Source organism: Manis javanica, chromosome 9, assembly GCF_040802235.1.
Source record: "Manis javanica isolate MJ-LG chromosome 9, MJ_LKY, whole genome shotgun sequence".
NCBI classification, from domain to species: Eukaryota; Metazoa; Chordata; class Mammalia; order Pholidota; family Manidae; genus Manis; species Manis javanica.
Window position 1 is genome coordinate 23,017,664 of NC_133164.1, and position 22,741 is coordinate 23,040,404.

At 35.4% G+C, this 22,741-nt stretch overlaps 1 long non-coding RNA gene across 1 annotated transcript; it reads right to left on the reverse strand.

The window, feature by feature from the left end:
- Window positions 1–4,515: 4,515 nt before the first annotated feature.
- Window positions 4,516–22,080, reverse strand: LOC118973642 (uncharacterized). Its single transcript, XR_005063117.2, has 5 exons — window positions 21,926–22,080; window positions 20,150–20,175; window positions 14,430–14,631; window positions 12,514–12,604; window positions 4,516–4,631 (listed from the first exon to the last, which is right to left on the reverse strand). It is a non-coding gene; the product is annotated as an uncharacterized lncRNA (long non-coding RNA).
- Window positions 22,081–22,741: the final 661 nt, after the last annotated feature.

The window sequence follows — 22,741 nt, forward strand, 5'->3', positions numbered from 1 at the left end:
CTCCAGCACATTCATTTTATTTGGGCTTCTAGGGTACCTGATACTTCCTGTTCACCGTATCCAATGAAGTGATGTCATTTATACAGTGTTATTTGATATGGAAAATCTAAATAACCACGGCCCTTCAGTATATAAAACTATATAATACAGACAGCAGCAGAGTCAAACTAGCAGTGGAAAATGAGAATTCAGTCGGACTTTTGTCCCTGCCTTGTCATGTCGTCTTCTATTGGCATGAAAAGAACAAATTTGCTAGATCCTGACAGCTACCAGGTGCCAGAGACTGCGTTGATTCACTTTAGTGAAGAGACCACCTCGCTGGCCTCAAGTGTGATTAGTTACTATCTGACTGTAAGATTCATTTGGTTTTTCAACCAAATGGATAATAAAAAGGCTGTGATAAGAACATTCTGTCCACCTTTCTCTCTCAGGTTTTGAAGTTATTGCAAATCCCTGAGAATTTCCAGGAATTTGTTATTGCTTTGGTTTGCTATTGTGGTATGGACGGAGAGTCTCGCGGATTCTCATTTGGTTTACCAGCACTAACGGCCCTGACTCCATGCGTCAGGGAGCCCAGGTATAGAGGATGCGATTGGACGAGTGTTTTCATTTCAACTTCTCCTTCAAAAACACAAGAGGTAAGTTCAGGAAAGATCTGTGGACTTACTGGGCCTTCTATGAGATAAATTTGGGCCCATACTTAATATCTTGGCTGCCAAGGAAGTATGGACCATTTAGAACAAATATGTAAAGTATCCCCAGAATATGTATGTATATCTGTTTCCTAGTACACAGCCACCCTGAGAAGTGGGTACAGCTCTCATTAGGGTAAGTTAGGTAAGTCACACAACAGCCCATACTTGGATACCTATTTCTTAAGAAATTCAAACTTGCCTTCAATCAGGGGGGTTCTGGCCATAGGAATTTCCTTAAATCTGAAAACTGAGCTTCTAGCTTTTGATTTGAAGTTTCAAAAAGACAATTAAAATATGTTATCTATTAAAACTTCAGTTTTTCCCACCACATAGGTAAAATAAACTTGAGGCTACCGTCCATCATTTTATTCCTGAGGACCCAGTGTTCAATAAACCACAGCCATGATCCCTGCAATTGAAAATCTAGTATCCCTACTATTTCCTGGATAGTGTAGTCACCTGACACATCTATGGAAGAGAGACTTTATTGATGCTGAGCCAATTGTTCCTATGTGTCCATAAAATCACATTAAAAAATAACACGCCTCCATAGTAAATGTCCTTAGTTATATCTAATATATATCCCTTTCCAATTTTAATAAGCTAAGAAAGCTCATGCTTTTCTTCATCTTTTCTTACTAGAGAAGTTTCAACTTAGCTCTTAAGTTCTCTCAAGAGCTCTGGGATTTGAATTTAGCAGTATATTGATAAAACACGTACTATCTTTTTAAAAAACTCCAAAACCTATTTACAGTCTCCATAGTGTGATTATATTATCAAATTTGTGTTCATTATTAGAAATATGTTATTTCAAGCTGATATTATCATTTTTTAATTATGAATTTTATGACATTTCATGGATTTGTGAGGGTTAACATAAAATTATAAATCAAACTTAAAAATTAAATATAAATAAGAGCAAAGCACTATATTTTGTTTCTGAGAATGAGTAGGATGAATATATATATTTATAGGTCATAATATCTGATTTGTACTGAAGATGTGATATTTCTCAAGAATAATTCTATTGAAAACACATCTGAAAATTTTCAAGAGCTATTTTATATCTGGAGTAGTAAACATTTTCAGAATTTTGAAGAAGGAACTGCTTAGCATGTTTTTATAAAGGTATTAAAATAATTATTCTATAGCAAGGTACTTGTCAGCAGATAAGATATCTATAATTCTCTTTGTGTTTCAGAGCTGTGTAAGTTAAGAATGAATTCTCGAAAACCTTTACAAAGAAACTTTAAAAAATCTACCAAGAAAGATTGTCTTTCTGTACCTATCTTCAAGATAAACCTTCAAACACGAAAAAGACATAACACCTTGGGGCCTTTGATAGATAAGTAGAGCAGCTGCCAAGTCAGCGAAATATTACTTCAAAATAAGCTCTTGATAAACAAAACTTTAAATGTACAGTTGTATTCTCTTTAGGAGACCCCAATCATAGGAAGGGTTCAAGTAATAAAAAGTAAAGATAAAACTAGATGTACCAAAATAAATCTAATGAAATTCATTTTGGTAAAGAAATAGAATGGAGCACATTAGATTCTCTAAATTACATAAGCTTCTTTGCAATCATTCCTGAATCAGATGGCACTAAACCTAGGTAACCTAATGCTTCCCCCCAACTAGCTACTCATTACAAGCAGCAGTTTAAAACACAAAACATAATAGCCTAAAGCTCAAAGTGTTAAAACTTGGCTTTCCAATTACCTCCCTTTCCTCCAACACTTAAATCAATTTCTGAAGACAATTAGAGTATGTGGGGCTAACATATATATTTCTTATTTCCAGCAGTTTATATAATCACTCGTTTCTTCCCATCATTGCTACAATTGGGATGGCAATATTAAGTTGGTTTTCATTGTGTTTAGTGAGGATTCATGAAACTCTGTGTCACAGATTCTACTTGCTCCTGTAAGCACCATTTCCTCCTTGTTATTATAGCACTAGCATTCTCTCAGGGAACCACCGCACTCTATCCTTGTTTTACTGGAGGCCTTTAAGAATGATACTCAGTTATCTGGCCACTTAGTTAAACAAAGGGACCATAAAGGCCGGCTTACCTGAGTTTTTTTTTTTTTTTTCCAGTTGGGAATTCTACTTGGAGATGAAGGTATCGGTGTCTGGCATCTTCCTGCTGCCTATGACCAAGTCTTCCATGGGGAAGAAACTACTTGAGATATGGAAGTCGACGTAGAGAAAAGTGGAAAAAACCAGATGGAGAGAAAAACATCTTGGTGTTATTTGAATCCATGATTCCAGCCATGCCTGAGGCCCGAGAGCACTTTGCCTTTCTGAGGCGCTACCCCAATCAGTTTGAACTGTATGTTACTTGTGACCAAAGACAAGCAGAAAGAAACAACCACTTGAGGCTTTTATCACTGCACTAGTTTTCTATTTCTGTGAGTAACACAAACTTAGTGGCCTAAAGCAACACAAATCTCATAGTTCAGAGGTCAGAAGTCACACCCTTGATCTCACCCAGCCGAAAAGGAGGTGCTGGAAGTACTTCATTCCCTTCTTGGGGCTTTCGGGTAGACCTGTTTTTTTGCCTTTTCCAGCTTCTAAAAGCTGTGCGCATTCTTTGGCTAGTTGCCCTATTCCGTCTTCAAAGCCAGCGATGGCATCACTCTAACTCGCCTGCCTTCCTCCTCCACATTTAAGAGCCTTTGTGATTACATGGTGTGGCCAGATAATTCAGGATAATCTCCCCATCTCAAGGTTACCTGATTATCAACCTTTATTTTGCCTGCTACCTTAACACCCTTTTGTGTGCAATAGAAGATATTCACAGGTTCCAGGAATTAGGATGTGGACACCGATTGGAGGCCATTGCATAAGCACCAAACTTCAAAACAACAAAGAGAATATAATATAAAAATCATTTATATAAAGTTATAATTTTCTACACTATTAATATTTTAAGAGAAGTCAAAAACATTACATAACACATATACTTATAAAAATACTTTTGCAAATTCACAATAAACACTAATTTTATAAAATTAAAGGCTTAGATGCTTCCCCCCCCTGCATTCCCATCTATTTTTGCTGGTGATATTTGTCTCCTTTATATAATATGGAAATTAGGTCATATAAAACATTGATTAAAAATGCCAGGCTTTGAAGAAATGCTAGAGAATTTCTGTTCCTGCCTTGATTCCCTTTTAAGACATTCACCCATATTATTCTGTATTTGAATACTTCCAGCAATGGAGAATTCAGTATCAGTAAATTTAAAGGATTTCCAAATCTGTAGACATCCAAGAATGCCCTCATGGCACCACTGCTGTGAGTCTTCATGGTCTGCAATCTTTGCTGACAGAGGGAGAAAGGAATTTCTGCAAATGATGCATGTATCCAATTCCCGCAGACAGCAGACAGCAGCCTCTGGGAACCAGTGAGAAACGTGGGCTTGATAAAAGGCTGTGGGATCACTAGCTTTGGTCCCTTAATTCTTTGCTGGGTTGGAGAGCAGAATGCAGAGGAGTTGGGGGTAGGCGTTCTTTACCTGCAGTACAAGCAGCTTGAATTACTAACACTGTGTCTCACTGTGAATTGTAGGCAAGCTTTTACCCTATTGTACCTTGTGAAATAACATACCTTACAGATACATATTTTAAAATAAGGTCAAGGTTATATTTCTTCTAGTGATTAAATTTGCTTTTGAGTCAGAACTTGCACCATTAACAAAGAAAATACCTACTTTTCTTTTTCCCAGAGTGCTCATAATTGCAAACATAGGCAATATGTAAGGTCTAAAGAGCTCACAGTTTTTCATTGTATCATATCAGTAGGAAGGACATAAAAGGGAGGCTCTGTTATATTCAAAATGGTATATTGACATCATTTACCTTATAAATCCAACAATGGGTAGATTCTGGCATATTCATAACTGAATTTCTATCTCATCAGGAATCCCAAAGTCTGTAAAAACAAGTACAATGAAATAGAAACACCTGCTTTTGATATGCTACAGCACAAAGAAATATCATCACCACCATTTCAGACAACATCTTTAAAAGTTTATGTGTTTACAACAACCCCAATGAACTAAAAATAGCCTACTCTGAAACTGATATTTGAAAGATGATCCTAGGGAATATGCCTTGATTTAGGAGCACTAAATTCTGGGGTTTAGTACTGAATTTGCCTTTTAAATCCAGTGAATTCTATAATGCAAGTAATAGACTTTGCATTACAGACCATACACGGTGAATGGCAAGGCTTTTTTTCCTCCTCTTTCCTATTGTTCATTATAGACTATTTATATGTTGCATGTCTTTATTCTTGCACATGAACACACACACCCCACAGTAGCCCTTATTTTTAAAAACAGACTGAATTACTCCAAGGTAGGTTTCTTGCACTTGGCACTATTGCTATTTGGGACCAGGTAATTCTTTAATGGGGTTGTGGGAGGCTGTCCTGTGCACTGTAGGATCAACGAATCTAGCAATATCTCTGGCCTCTACCCACTAGATGGAAGGAGCAACCCCTAGCCAGTTATGACACACACAAAAAAGTCTCCTGATATTGTCAAATGTTGCCTGAAGAGCAAAAATCAATCACTGATTTAAGAATACATTTGTAAATAATTTTGCAATAAGAAGAAAAATTCAAAATATTCTGATGTAAATTAAAAAATACCCTAAACCTTATAACATCTTGTATTTTAATTACAAACTTTTCCCTAATATTTTCAGTAAACAAACCTGACTTACTGTTCTTTTTATTTCTGATTATGCATTTTTTTCTTTACTGAGCTAAGTAGTATCATAGATGGTTTCATCACTTTTTAAAATATCTAATTCCTAATTATTCAATCATTTCTGAAACCCAAATAGCTATTATGCTTCTCTCTGTACAGCTCTAGAGAAATATGCATATAATTATTTGATTTTTTTCTTTAAATATATAACAGTTAGATATATAACATAATAAGCATACTTATTTTGGGCCAGGAGATACGCTAAGTGGTTTATATGTGTGGTTCCATTTAAGCTTCTCCATATCCCCGTTAGTTAGGTCTTCTTATTCCCTCTAATTTGGAATGCAGCTGAAGCCCTGAAATGAATGATCTTTGACAGTCTCACTCTAATACCAGGATGCACATTTGTACCAAGGTTGGTCCTTTTCAAGAGTTGGCTACACTTTCGCCTTGAATTGTACTAATTGTATATGTATGTTCCTCCCCAAGACAGCTCTGAGATCAACACGGGAATAATGGATCTTCCTAATCAGTCCTCTTATCTCTCCCTCTCTTACCATCCCCAGCATCTTGCATTCAGGCCCCACTGAACCTAACTAATTTCCTCTACAGCCTTAATGATTTTGCCTCTTTGGTCTCCAAACTCCAGAAATCATATTTCTCTCCTCAGCCTCCTCACCTTTTTACACTGGAGTTAAGAGACAGAACTCACTGGACTTTGACAGCACAACTTGGTTAAATTGTAATTTTAATTTTGTGGCACTCCCTACTGTTGGCCTTTCCCTTCTATGCTACAATTCTTGCTATTTTTAATAAACTCACCTCAGTCTGCTGCTCATTTTAATCAGCACATATGGAAAACACCAGGATTCTTATTCTTAAAAATCTAGTCATCTTGAAGAAAATTTAAGTAATTCTTTGTGAAATCATCAGTTGAAAGTGCTTGAAGCCCTTGGGGGAAACGTGCTGTAAGGTGAGCGTGGCAAAATAATGGCAGAGGAACTCATGTGGTACCGGGGTGACCTGAGCAATATCCTGTAGCTTCAAAATTCTCAACAAGTTTAAGTAAAGAATATCTTGCTAGGAAGGGAAAAGTGTAAATCAATATATCTGCAGCAATAAAGTAATACATGGCTCAATAACCTGAACAATGAAAATATGTTATCTCTCATAAAATATTCAGAGGCAGTGAAAAGACCGGTTCACAGGCCTGGAGATGTCCCCAGGGACCATGGCTCTTTGGCTATTTCTTCTTTGTGCCTCCACTGTCTCAGCCACACCCTCTTCTATAACTTTAAGATGGTGACAACAATTCCGAATATCCACAACTCCAAGCATCATCAACTCCAAGCATCATAAAACTCTTAAAACAGCATCCTAAAGCAGTAAAGGAGGCCCTAGGAGACCCCCGGCTTTTTGTCATGAAGGGAAATATTTTTTCAGAAACCCTGGCAGATTACCCTTTATATCCTCTTGGTCAGAAATGGGTTCGGTGCTCACTGTCAAGCAATCACTGGTAAAAGGGAATGGGATTTCCATAACTGGTTACACAATTAGTTTATTCATGAATCAGTTCTTGCTCCTAACTTCCTAGGGAACATTATCACCACGTTACTAGCAAAAGTGAGGTCATCTTAGCAAAGCTGAAAAGGGGGGAAAAAATGGCTGTCATTTATCAATAATATTTGCCTTATTTGGCTTATTAATTAATTAAGCCTTAAGTGTTTAGGCATTAAATATGCAAGCTTTCAGATTTACCTTTGACTTGCAAACAGTGCCTCAAATTCTCCTTACCTCCATGATATGGCTGGACAGTTCTGTGAGGATAGACCGTGAAGTACAGTATCTTGGAATGATAAAATGATTAATTTCTCAATCCTCCAAATTGGTAAACACTTAGATGACACTTCACAGACTCAGAAAATAAATAAGTAAATAAATACCTTGTGGAACTGGCTTCTGATTATAATCAGGAAGCAGATTTCTCTGCCGTAGCCCAAACTGAATCATTACCTGGAGGCCTAGAGGGGCAACAAGGTTTGGAAAACCATGCGCTAGAGTCAAGGTGCTTTAATTACTCTAGATTCACTAGTGTGAAAGAAAATGACAGCCATTTCTATGTGGCCTTCAGATTTAACTACTTCCAGCCTTAAGACGCTAGAGACAATTTTCCCCCTTCCTCCTTCCTTCTTTTCATCTCCTGTTAACACCCTTTGCACCTCTATGATAATTCCCTTTGCTCCTCTGAGTCTTGCACCCTCACTATCCTACTCACTTTGAACTCCCTATACTAGCTTATTTTTTTCTTTAACAATTTCCCTTATATCTTGATAGGAAGCAGTTATCCAAACCAGCATCCCTACTGTCCTATGCATAGTATAGAAAAAAGAAAAATCCAGCACAGGTTGATGATACGTATAGACATGCTTCCTCCTTTGAGGTAGTGCCACAGTAATTAATACTAAGAGCAACAAATAGAATGCATTCAAAATGATCTTTTTTTGTGAGATTAGAATTTTTGAAATTCCTGCATTGTTTATACAAGCATCTCATTGAGAGTAGGGTTTGAACTTTATTATTTATTTGATTCTAAATGTGCATGCTCTATAGTTTTAAAAGTGTTTTGAAGGCATGAAAACAGAGTTTTCATCCCTTGAATAATATAACTAAGCCAGCAAGACAGTTTACCACGATCAGGAGAATGGGGATCTAGGCTTATGTCCCAGCAGTTTACCATCTGCTTAACCATGATGGTCAAATTAATTAACCTCTCTCACCATTTTTTGACAGGTGTGAAGTAGGTATCATCTCTTTTTCAATATCATTACGAATATTAAACTAGTGTTTGTATCAGAGCACTGTAGCCATTATTACTTATTTTTAGAGACAAAGAACTTGTTTAGATAAAACTTTAGATATAAATTACTCTTTGATACACACATAGTAACTGTTTTAAGAGGAATAACAGGTAACAGGAACATGTTTCTCAAATACGGTAAGTAAACCTCATCAATTTTAAATTAGCAAGGGATAAAGTGAGTTTAAAATCTTACACCATCAGTGTGTGATGTTTGCCATCAAGCCCTTGAGTTTAAATGGAGATGATTAAGATTATCTCCTTCAGGAGTCAGGTTTTCAACGTATTTGACTCATGTGCAGGTTGATGTCCAACTTTTATTCATTAATCCAAATAATGAAACCAACACAGGAGTTCATTCAAGCAGTATGGATAACTAATATAACACCATGCAATTCTATTTATAAAACAAAAACACAGTTCATAATTTAGTCCCACTCCTATCTTTATTAATGTAAGGGACTATTCATATCAATAGCAATTAATTATGAATTAATGCACAGCTAGTGATTAACTATGGTTAATTAATCAGTTGTGAGGTAATTAGAATGTATTTTTTCTATTCTATTTAAGTATAGTTGATATACAATGTTATTCTAGTTTCACATGCACGACATAGTGATTCAATATTTCTTTAATAAATGTCAAGATAAAATGTAAATATTATTTAAAGAAACACAGAATAAGGAAGTGTGATAAATTTTGCACAGATTGCATCGCCCATCACTAGCTACCCTAATTTCAGTTCATCCACTTTTATCATAAGGATAAATTTTTCTCTTCTCTACAGAAAAACTGAACAATGTAGTTTTGATATTTTAATACACAGAAACTTAAATATTGCTATTGTAGTAATTTTTTCTTAACCAGATGTTACCTCTAGACAAAAGTGCCATGTTTATGGTTTTAGTTCTGTATTTTTTTGCAACCACATAGCTCTTTGTTACAATATAAGCATACTATGTATGTCTTCTTTGGGAATAGAAGAGAGCTCCAGATGAGCCCTGTGACAGCTGGGAATCAGGGAGGTAGATGAGATTTGGATTAGAAGTACTGATGCATGCAGTTTTGGGGAGGTCAGAAGATGGATTTCAGCCCCAAACACTGCCCTATTTCTTTTCATAGCAATAGCAGTACAGAAACCTCTTAGTTTGGGCTTACAGCAAATGTGTGATGTATTTTTCACTTCTGCTTTTCAGGGGAGAAGTTGTAATTCGTCCTCCTCCAACCAGAAAATCTATGATCCCTGAAGCAAGGATCATTTGGGTATCGTCTCTCTGTCTGTGATGACAGTAACACTCTCTTCAGTTTCTCTGGCGTGGATCTGGAGTGAAATGCCCTGGTCTTCTTATTATAGTTCTGGGAAGATCTCTGAGTACCTTGACTGAAAAAATGGCCAAGTCCCTAAACTCGCAGCCTTTCCAAATTGGTGGAAAGAAGGCTTTCCAAACTTTGAGAAAGGAGTATGTGTTACTGGTTGTCAGTATCTTACCATCTGAGCTGCTCCACCCATCCTGATGGCCATAACTTGGAACTCTGGCAAGTCCATGTTTGCTAGGACTCTCAGTGACACTCACTTATCCCAAATATCAGGGTTACTTCATGTCCTCATAAATACATCTCTTTAATTACGGAGTTGATAAATGAAATCAAGATCCAAAAAATATAGTGGTCATTTGCAACATTATATACCGCAGCTTATTCTCTGTAAAACCCTGGCTATACTTCCAAGTTAAGCCAACACTGTCTCACAGGAAGGCTTAGCCAAAGAGAATATAATTATATTCTATTTAGGATTCAGTCTATATACAATCCCAGTTTTTTCTTGCAAAATAATATAGACCTGACTATCCATCATGGCCCACTTAAACCACTGAAGTCTTTGGTTCCTTCCTGTAAATGTGACCATCTCTGAATATGCCGCTTCTCATGGAATGGCTCTCAAATCAAAGGGCAGCCTTGAAGCACTAAGAGATCTTTTTTTACCATCCACTAAGTCTACAATATCTCTTGGAAATAAAATGTGGAATACAAACTTTAATTTTTGAACTACTCCTCAACCCTTTTTTAATAACACTATATATTATTACTGTGTAGGTTGATAACACACTTCAACCCTTCTACAGTTCCTGCTGTCTACTTTTTCCCTGATACTGTCTACCACATGAACTTCAATGGATAATATCAAGTAGCGACCTTACAGTAAGGCTTAGAAAGCTTGGTACAGGAGATCAAAATCAAAATCTTATCCAACATCTATGCTCAGTGGGGATCACTACTGTTATAATCTCCCAACTGACTATTTTCCTTAGACTTATAAATTAAATATTCCATATTATGCCCAGCCTACTAAGACCCTATTTGTCCCACTGTAAAGTGCCAATGTGTGAAACCAACATATGCAGAAGGAACGATACTTCAATAAAAAAATAATAATATGAAAACATGACCATGCCATGCAAAAAACATTGAGAAGTCTCTATTCTCTAAATGGATAGACATTTATTAGCAACATCAATAGACTCAAACCTAGTGCTAGCAGTTGACTTAAACTTGGGGCAGCAAATGAAATATGAGCCAACAATATTATTTGTATTAATCTACCCTATTCTTCAAAACAGTTCAGTCTTTTATACCTAATGACTGAAAAATCACATAAATATGTGATAGGAGTAATCTCACATGCATTTTGAAATCTTTGTATAAGTACAAATTTTTACAATATCTCCAGAGATGCTGCTTTAATTTTGATTTATTATTTCTGCAGTAAGTCAGAGCTCTAAAACTTTCCACTTGAAACATTCAATGAGTACAGACCTTGTAGAACAGGGTGGGAGCTAACATGGGATTTGGCCACTTGAATTCCAAAGTAACGCTAAGAGCTGGAGAAATAATCACAGTATTTTTAAAGCTCTATTGCTCCCAACACAAGGTGACTTTTGTTAGAACATTTTATTACCTGGAACTCATAAAATGTCACTCAGATTAGCAATTCAAAGTGGAATTTAGGGTTCATAGGGACTAGTATTAGTTCAGAGTCAGTATTTTCTTCTCCATTGTTCAGCTATATACACTAAATATCATCACAATGATTCCTTAGGAAACAGAAGGTTCAAAAACATGTCATGGTTAAAAGTTTGTCCCCTGAGTCAGGCACTTGAGTCATTCCACTTGCATCTGAATTCAGAATTCATCACTCTCTAACAGTAGGACTCTGCCAAAGTAAACAACCATCTTCTATCTTAAGTTACTGTTGATATAATGAATATGTCAATACTACCTGAACAATGGAAATTTTTCAATTAATTGAAATGATCTACGTAAATACTTAACACACTATCTGACAAAGAGTAAATACTCAACACATGCAAGCAATAATATTAGTCATTAATAATAACATGAAAATATGATATTGACAGTGTTTGGGAAAAGGTCTCCCCTTCATGTCTATATTCCACTGATATCAGCCACTTTTATCAAAAGGTTAATCCTTTTTCTTTGCTAATTCCTTTGTCTTCACATCTTTTATTATAAATAAGCAGTTTCAATTCTACTTTTGGAAATAGTTTTTATGGAAGAGGACAATTGAGCTTCAATTCTTTTAACCACATGTTTCTCTATTGTGAATCAAAGAATAGATTTAGTGTTCAGTTCTTCTGGGTCAACCCATCTAGCTATTTCTTTCCCATCTAAATTTAGCTTTTTCAATCCAGTGTGTCTCCTTCTCAGCTCCCCACACCCAAAGTGTAATTTTGTCTTTCATTACAGGCATTGTTAACAATTTCATTTGATCCCAACACTGTATTTATCTTGGATTTTGCTCTACCTCTAAAATGTAGTGGGCTAATTTTAGGACAGTACTGAAGGGTTGGAAATGTGTTATTTCTAAATTCACTCTTGCAGCAAATTTTCATGTATAATAGAATTTAGTATTTTTTCTTCATTATCTGATTATAACCACTATTACAATCCAGTATTCTTAGAAAAGTCTTCACATTTTAAAATCTGTTATATAAAGTTTCCAAAAAGTGATATAAATAGACACCATTCCAAGTTACTAACTAAAATCTACCTAAAATGACCTAGATAGTATAGTGTTGTCATATTAGCTCTTTTAAAAAAGTAGTATCTATATAATTTGATCTTTTCTAGAAATTACTTACATTCACTTATATAGGCCTTCTACTCTAAATACACTTTTAGATGATCTTGTAAATACTATACACACACGGATTACATACACCATGCATCCTCCTGAAGATGGAGAAATGACTTTCCTCTCTCCTTTCTCTGGTCTCCCATCCCGTTGGCCAACATCTCATACATCTCAGCCTATAATCAGAGAATATTCAGCTGTTAGCCCATCTGAGAGAAACAGTTAAAGTGTGCAAGCACCAGCCAAATTCAACTACAATTCAAATGTAGGTCAAGGGGACTACTTAGAATATGAATATGAATCATTAGAAAAATCGTAAGAGCCTTAATTTAGGCAATTTTTTATGATCAGGTATTTAGAAAAATAGTATTTAAAGTAACAATCCCAAAAATTGTTCAAAAACAGGACTGTATCAAACATGCATCTGCTCTATATTTCTAGCAGTGACTGCAGTTTGAAGAAGTAAAGGTACTTTGTATCACACACAAACACACACACATGTGCACACACACAGACACACACATACTGCAGAATACCAACTGTTCATGTGCTTAAAAAGCAAAATCTTCAAGCTTTTAGTATACACTATAAGGTAATACATACATCATATTGAACTAGCTTATAATTTCCTAAGAGAGGCACAAAACAGACAAACATCAAGGTAAATATTACACATGCAACTACATTGTCAATTATTTCTATAAGTCACTCTATAATACTAACAGAAGATATTTTCAATACAGAGAACTTCTAATAATAAGAAGGTAAGACATATAAGCTTTTCTAAATATTAAAAAGTAAAATGCTGAGTATGCATTTGCCAAATATGAGAATTACTAAAAAATCATAAAAATGTTGCTGAACCTTATAGCAATACTAGAAATTTAAATTAAAACCCCAACAAAGTACACACATCTTCTGGAAATAGTCATGAAGCCTGTTTTTAAATTATAGCTTTTTTGTTTTGAAACCCAATTTGTTTACCTTACCATCAACCAAACCATACAGACAAAATAGTTTTTTACTTGGTGTAGTTACCACAAGTAACCTTCACTCCTGAAGGATAAGAACCTAATTTAATATAAATATTAACATAAATATTCAAGATTTATCATAGGACCATTTTGCAGTCTTCCTTGGTAAACCATCTGCGAACCCTTGAAAGTCATGTGCATTCTGCGGTGGTTGTGTATGTGGTGCCATAAAACTTATTTGGGTCAAGTTGGTCAGTAGTGTTCAAGTCTGTGGTCTTCTTATTTACTTACTTCCCATTCAAAAACTTCAATACAAATTGTCATGTTCATACTTTAGAATATAGAATCCAGTAATGTTTTGTAGGTTATTAAAAATATTTTAATTTAGCAATGGCCATAAACTGAAATGATAATGTGATACCAGTTTGCCTGTGGTATCTTATCACATATAATATTGGATCCAGAGATGAAAGGTTGCATAGGCTGAGTGTTCACAGCACAGAGTTGAATGTGTCATGGTAGCTGAGGCCTAAGAATCTCCATGAAAGTAAGTGTAGAAAACCAACAACAACAATGAAAAAATGAGTGTAGCACTGCAGCACTGTGCCCCTGCCTTCTGTAGTCGATTTTGTTCTGCTTGCCAACATGATCCCTGGGATACCAGGCAATATGTTAATTTGAGTCTTGTCTTTGTTCCAGGCCTCTGTGTATAAATGCTATAAAAGAAGATGTTGATAGAAAAATCATTTGAAAAAGAAATTGCAAGAAGTCAAATTAAAACAGTATTATTTTGATGTAATTAGGAAAAAATACACCAGACTTGGATATAAGGTATTCACTTAGAGGTTTGACTCTTAATGCTAGTTATCAAGGTTGAAACAGGGAATAATAAAAATTAGAAGATTTTAAGTATGTAATGTAGGAGGTAAATGTGACCTCATTCATGGATAATTTTAATTCCACTAGTCATTAAAATATAATAGCTTCTTTTGTCTTCCTGGAGAAGCTTGAGGCAGCTAGAACTCACCTTGTTCATGCTGATGGCACATTGCTCTTTGCCAGCACCTGTTCAGGGAGTCAGGCACACCAGTAAATTTCAGCTTGTCTGGAGGCTGGTGATAAATGCTGTCTTTCAGTACCTCTGTAGCTCTCTTGCGCTTGTTCTCATGCAGAGACCCAGTGTGTACGTAGTCAGTGCTCAGCCCATGGAGACTGGTCTTGTAAACATTCTGTGAAGATGAAAAAGGCAAATATTGTTAAGCAAGACCAAAAGACTTAGGGTAAAGATGCAAATGGAACCATTAATAAAGTACAATTCTGGTTTCAAAAAAGTGATATTTTAATTTACTGGTTCATTCCATATACGTAACCCAGTTAACCTACAAATGAGAAAGGACAAGGAAGGGGAAGTAATTTTATGGTCTCTGGGCTCACTCACACAATTATATTCTATTAGACTACAGGCTAGGGGCTGGGTTCAGCTGGGTTGTTTGTTTATTTTTGGTTTAGTAATTCAGTGAGTTACTGAGAGTGATGTTAAAGTCTCCAGCTATCACTGTGAATGCTTTTATTTCTCAATTTAGATTTTTCAATATGTCTGTTTTTCAAGCACTAATTTTATGTACATATATATTTTGGACTTTTATATTTTTCTACAGAATTGACCCTTTGTCCTCTAAAATGTCCTTCTTTATCGCTAATACTCTTTATAGCAACACCAACTTTCTTATGCTCACTCTTGGCATGATGTTTTCCCTATATTTTTACTTTTTAACCTTTTGTCTCTGAGAAAGAATAAAATTGGGTCTTGTTCTTTATTCCATCTGATAACTTTTGTCCCCCTCACCAGTTTTGTTTTTGGAGTATTTGGTACATTTACATTTAATGTAATCATGATAAAATTGCCTTTTATTTTATGTTCTTTTTTTTAAAATCAATATTCCTTCTAATTATTTCCTTTGAATTATTTAAATATCTTTAGCATTCTTTTTAGATTTTCTCTTTTTCTCTCCTAACCTTTGGCTAAAGACATTCTAATCTTTGACCATAAAACTATGTATATCCCACTCTTCTTCCTACATGCATAGCTTCCACTTCTCTTCCACCTGATCAGCAAATTTCAGCTAATTTAATAGCCCACAACTCCAGTCTTTAGCTTAACACTTCACATTCCTCAGGCAAAAGGCTTACATTTTTGTCTTCCTTAAGGACCAAAGATTTTTACTGCTCTTTGCACAATGCCTGAAAACAACTAAACCATATATTTTGTCCAGTTTCATAGATGTTTTCAGCAGCAGGGCAGGTCAAATACAAGTTAATAGGTTACAGTTAGAGGAAAAGAATTTTAGGAGCTACTTTTCAAATGGCTACTAATTATCAGCCAAAGTGGTTCTGAACTTACCTTAAAACTCAGATCTTTACTATAATTATTCTGGGAGCCTGCCAGAGTTCTGTACATCTTTTTTGGCCAAAGGCACTTATAGCCCATGGAGTGTGATGATATATTGTAAGGAACAAATGACAGAATGTCTTACATCACAACCAAGGTATTCCGCAGACACTTTTTTTTGTTTCCAGGTCACATTCAAGAGTGAGAGTATTCAAGTAATCCAATTAAGGGCTCAGATATAGGAAATATTGCCACTAAAATCAAAGGAGGTCTACAACATGCTGTGTCTCTTTCTTCATGATGGAAGGTACAAGTGCACCATCTTGTCTCTCACTTTAATATTTTATTTAAATTTAACATTATCAATATTATTAGGATTAATGCTTCCATTCTATTTGTTTTTTATTTGTTCCATCTATCTTAAGTTCCTTTTTTTCCTTCTTTCCTGCTTGTTTCTCAATCAATTATATTTTATTTCATGTTCTACTTTATCTCTACTATTTGTATTTTAATATACATTTTTGTTTTATTTATTAATATTTTGTTGTTTGTTTAGGGGATTAAAATATGCATTCCAAATTCTACTATACTATTCCACTTCAAATGTAATGTAGAATATAAACCCCTCAAACTACACGACAACTTGGCTTCTGCATATTTTTGTGACCCTGATATTTCTATTGATATCATCAAGGAATCTATTTCCATTTCAGCATCCCTATCATCACCTCTGAGCTACAGAGAATTAGCACTATAAGAATGTTGCATTCTCCTCACCAATTCATTAGTTTAAAAATTGGTGAGAAGTTGTTTTGAGAGTATTTTTAAAGTATGGCTAAGCAGGTTTTACATATAAATCTATTCCAATATTCTCATCTCTCTGGAATATCATCTATTGTTTGTCAGAGAGAAGCTGGTATTTTGAGTTCATTAACTATAGGCCATCATTGAGTCCAAGTTGAATTTGTCTTTTTAAAACACCTCCCTAGTAACACCTCCCTGGGTTTCAGCCAACATATTAAAACTCTAATCCCTAGTAACCACTTTCATAGTAACACAATAACCCTACTGAACCTTGTATTTCTTCTCAATGTAACACCTTTAATATCTAATCCCATATACTCCCCGCTGACACAGTTTGGTGAGAACTTGCCATTATTTTAGTGCATAGGTTTTATCTCTATGGGCTTTCTTTATAGCTCCCATGTGGATTATGTTGGATGTCATAGACTGAATATTTGTGTCCATGCTCTACCCACAGAAAAAAAATTTGTACATTGAAATCCTACCCACCAAAGTGATGGTATTAGAAAGTGTGACCTTGGGAAATAATTAGGTCATGAGGGCAAAGCCTTTCTGCAAGAGGCCCCAGAGATCTCCCTTGCCCCTTCCATGATGTGAGCAGACAGTAAGACAAAGGCAGTCTGCAACCCAGAAGAGGCCCCTCAGCAGAACACTATGTTGACATCCTGATCTCAGATTGCCAGCCTCCAGAACTCTGAGAAATTGCTGTTCTTTATAAGCCAGATAGTCTATGGCACTTTGTTACTGCCACGCAAATGGACTAAAATACTAGGTATCCAGCTTAATTCATAGACAGAGGAAACGTGGAAGCAGGATGTGTCCTCAGAAGATTCAGCACTACCTCTGCCTTGAGTGGAATGCTTAACAGATTTAAGGCAGATAAAACTTTTCTCAGATAAATTTTGGAGAACTTCCTCCAAGAGTTAGAGAATTTCAGGTAGATTTGTGGCTAAATATCTCTTTTTCATAGTATCTATCTCAGATGTACTTCAATGCCCCAGTCTTTCTCTACTAGTGTCCTTCCTTACTGGGGAAAACCAGGGAAGAATGAACATCTACTTTGCATAGAATCTAAGGACTCCTTTGAGGAATTCCACTATGAATTATGGTCACCAATATGTCCATGTTTTAAACTGCAAGAGGAGGAGGGAGAACATGAAGAATTATCTATGTCTTAATGCTCAAAGAAATGGAACCCATTAGTTTTGTACATAAACCACTTGCAAGACTCTAGCACATGCAACACCTTAGAGCAAAAGAACTAGGAAAACACAGTCAGGCTGGGCAACTATACATAGAGATAGCGCTTTGTTACTCGGGAATAAGACAATGTGAAGACACACAGGAAGAATGCCTCGTGAAAATGGGAGAGTGGATAAATGCCTTGATGCATTTATCTCTCTGCTGCACATGTATATGGTAAATTTAGAGACATTATGGAAATAGTACATTTCAAAATCAGGAAAGTAGTTTGATATATATGAGGAGAGAGAGGCATATGATTGGAGATGGATACACATGTTGTTTTAAGTGTATTTCTATTTCATATTTTATATCTCAAGTGATGTATTAGCTTCCTACCACTGCAGTAATCACAACAAACTTACTGCTTTAAAACTGCACAAATGCATTCTTTTTATAGTTCTGGAGATCAGAAGTCTAATCAGTGTTGGCAGTGTTGCCTTCCCTCCAGAGGCTTTGTGGGGGGAGTTTGTTTCCCTCTGTTTTCCAGCTTCAAGATCCCTTCTAAATGCATTTCTTGGTACATGGCTCCTTCCTCTCTCTAAGCACATCGCCCCAAACTCTGCTCCTATGTCCCATCTGCTTCTCCTGGCTTTAATATCCCTTGCCTCCCTCTTAGATGACCATTGTGATTATATTAAACCTACACAGATAATTTGGAATAATTGTCCCATCGCAAGATTTTTAATTTCATCTGTAAAGTTTCTTTTACTGTGTAAGATAACACAGTTACATGGAAATTAGTATATTTTCAGGGTAAGTTTTGGGGCCCATTTTCAGCCTATCACAAGTGGCAAGGTGTTTACCTACATGTTATTTTGTTTTGTATAGAATATGTATATTCTTTATGTAACTACAAAGATGTCTTTAATAGAAAATCGAAATAGGTAAGTTTATACATGAATGAAAGTTTTGAAAGAATACTAAAAAATGATAAGAAAGAAAATGGAAGGGGGCATAGTGACATAATTAGGCTGGTGTCCAACTAACTGCCTCATCTATATTGGAGTATATAGGATATGTAGCTAAAATTAAAATTGATTTAATTAATTTGCTTAATTTTTATAAGTAGAATAAACTTACAAGCATAGTGTAACGATCCCATCCTTGACTTAGAGAAATTATCCAAAAGTTATCCAAAGCAAATATAAGGAATGAAACCACAAACTCCATTTTCAGGGTAAGTCGGAGACAAGCAAATCTGCACACTTTAAAAATAGGTGAAAAAATAATTTAAATGAATTTAAGCACACTTTGGATTCCTACCACTTAGTCATGATATATTATCTTTTCTCAAAATATTGCTGGTGTGATTTGCTAACATTTAATTAGGGGTGTTACATTATATCTAGTTCTTGAGCTATATAAAGCTATAGCAGTTTTTTTAGAGTGGCTTTATCTGATTCGAAAAGCAAAGAATGATGATGTGAAATACTGAGCTGGAAAGTTTCCCTCCCCTTCAATTTTGGAAAGATTTTGAGTAAAATTGGTTTACTTCTTTTTTTTCCCCTCTGTGATTATATATTCAATTTGATGTACATTTAGATGAGGTAATATCTCTTTATTTTATTTTTTATTAAGGTATCATTGATATACACTCTTATGAAGGTTTCACAAGAAAAATGATGTGGTTATTACATTCACCCTTACCCTTTCCTAAATGTTTGTTAGGAAGCACAGAGGGAAGACAATGTGCAGACACACAGGCAGAATGCCTCGTGAAAATGGGAGGGTGGATTGCTGCATTCACAAGCCAAGGAACCAGAGATTTTCAGCAAACTATCAAAAGCTAGGAAAAGGCAAGGAAAGATCCCCCTTCAGGTTTTAGAGGGAGCATAGCCCCACATACACCTTAATTTTGTACTTCTAGCCACCAGAAATGCAAGAAAATAAATTGTTGTTTTGAGTCACTTAGTTTACAATACTACTATAACAGCCCTAGAAAACCAGTACAGAAGACAAATGGGAAAAATGAAAAGAAATATGTGCAACTTATGTTAAAGACAAAAGACTAACTTTTCCAACGTACAAAGAGTTTTTCCAAATTGAAGGGGGAAAAAATGGAAATACGCTCAAAAGTGGTGCATGAGTAAATATACAATGAGAAAGTACAAATATCTCTTAATTATATAAAATAATATGATCAATTTCATTCACAGTAGTAAAAATGCAAAATAGAATTGCATTACCATCCCATTCTTATCATCCCAACTTTCTACATTGGCAAGAACTTAACATATTACAGCATGTGTTTTTCACAAGGGAAATGGGCATTCTCAAGGATTCTGGGAGGTATTTTAAAAAATACAAACCTATAGATATCATCATCTATGGCCATCTGTGAAAAAAAAAAAAAAAAAAGAAGACTAAACATTTTGATAAGGAATTCCATTTCCAAGACTTTATTCCATAGCTCTTCTTGCACAGATACAAAATGTTACTTGAAAATTCATCATTGCAATTTTGTTTATGATAGCAAAATACTGGAAAATAATTTTAATACCTATCAATAGAAACTGGTGTAACAAGCCATTGTAAATCTATAAAATGGCATAATGCAGGACTTTAAAACAAAATAAGAAATTTCCATGTGTTGAATGTAAAGTCACCTCTAGCTGCATATTTAAGTGAAGAAAGCAAGATGGAAATAAAATGTATGATTAGCTACCATTTGTGATAAAATGAGAAAATAGCAGTTTGTATATTTGTGAATATGCTTGTATGTTCTAAAAATTACATATGCATAAAATTTCTCCAGAAGATATAATCACTAATAATATTGTTGGCCTATGAGGGAACCTGTATGGTTGAGGCACAAGGATATGAAAAAGAATTTTGCTCTGTCATTTTGTACATTTTGAATTTTGAGTATTAATAGTGAATCAGCTATTAAAAATTTATAAAGAAATAAGACGATACAATTCCACACAATTTTCTTTAGCATGACATCATGTAGGGTTCTTTGGTTTAATTTAAATGTAGCAAATATTTAAATGGTGCTTGCTGTGTATCAGTTACTGTTTAAAGCCTTTTGCCTCTTACGAGTCTGGTGATTGACAGTCTATCAGCGTCACACAGTGTAGAGGTGGGCATTTATTCAAAGTAATTGATGCTGAGAATTTGAAAAAATAGACATTTACTACTAGCAGCTAATAAGTACGAACTATCCTGTTTTACTTTAAAGGATTACAAAAGTGATTAAAGTCCATTTTTTAGCTTGCAGGTCTCACAATCCAATTTATTACTCAAGTGAACATTTATAACCTCAATTAGTAATGATTGCTCTATTCTGCTTCTCCTACTTGACCTAGCTTGTGAAATTGTGGCCTTTAGTCTGTCTACTGGTCTGTCTACTGACAGCAAACTATTAATGCTCAAATTTTGACAGTTTTGTGAGTCCTGAAAGAAGTTACTATGGTTGGTATTAAATGCACTTCTCTTTATATAAAAATTATTGCAGATAATTCTCAATGAATGTCTTATGTTGCTATATGTTTTGTGAAGAAGCATTATCTCAGCAATGTACAAGAACAGAATGCCTGCGGTGAGAATGCCCTTGTTATTTTTTTTGGTTTTTTTTCTTCTTTTTTGCTAGCAGTAAGGGTCGCACAAGCATGCCAAATTCGGAAACACAACTTTTGATAAGATTGGCCAAAACAAGGAACAGCATTCCAGCGTGAACCAATAGATATTAGACAACTTAGCTAAGTCTGAGATATATACCCCTAGACACAGCGCAGACACGGGCCTCTTGCCCCCTTCCGGGGCGTGCTGGGAGTTCTGTACTCTCGCTTTCTCTAAATAAAAAGCCTTTTTCTCCTGCTTGTCTACCTTGAGCATTTGCGAAGTTCATTCTTTGACTGTGCACAAGAACCCTGGTATCAGCTGTACCCTGGACTGCGTTTTCAAGTACATTTGAAAAGCAGGGTCTTGGAAGTTAGAGACAAGTGTCTCTTTCTGCGTTGTAGGGCAGGTATGTTTTCTACCCAGAAGTATAAAGATAATATCTCCCTTCAGAGTAAAAGATGCATAGAGTTGACAGTCACTCCCTTATAAAATTGGGGTTTCTTATGCTCAGGGTTCCTCACCTGTGAAACATACCCACTGTGTGTTTAGCAGCCGAGGCCCTTCTCTGCATCTGCCACTGTCGGACCTGGGAACAAGTGGAAACAGATGCCGGCGTGAAGCTCACACCACCTGCCGTGATGCTGCCCTTGATCTGGGAGTCAGGGGTCTCCTGTCAGCATCTGTGGTACTGTGGCAAACAAGCTAAGTCATTCGGTTGCATTCAGGTAAAATCTCATACCCTCCAATATTCTTGTTAGTTGTTTTCAAAGAACTACTTTTTTCCAGGAAGAACCCTGATAGACATAAAACATGGACTCTTCTTATGAGAAATAATTATACATTTCATTTCTTTTTCTAACAAAGATTCTAGGCAAATCTTAAAGCTTTTGTGTATAATTATAAAAATTCTGAAGATGCACACACACATATACATGCAAAACTACTAAAAAATTTGTATAAATTATATATTTAAAAAGAAATAACACAATTGTTTGATGAACTGTATATATGTCTATCATACCATCAAGCAACTGAATTTAATTTGAAAATAACAGTGGACTTAAAGCTAAAAGAAGGACTTTTGCTTCCCAATCATTTATTTTTAAATTATGATGCTAAGGTTGTTTGATTCACAGTATAAATTCTTATTTATAAATTATTTTATGAATAAGAATAAAATCACTATTAAGCTAGTTTGCTTACTTAGATTTTATAAACAAAAACCACACCCATGCATGTTATGTGGAAAATATGCAACTTGAGAGAATCTGTATTTTTAAAAAATTTGCAGGTTCTAAAAAGTATTATTCATAATGGAGTTGAGCTCTGTTTTGGAG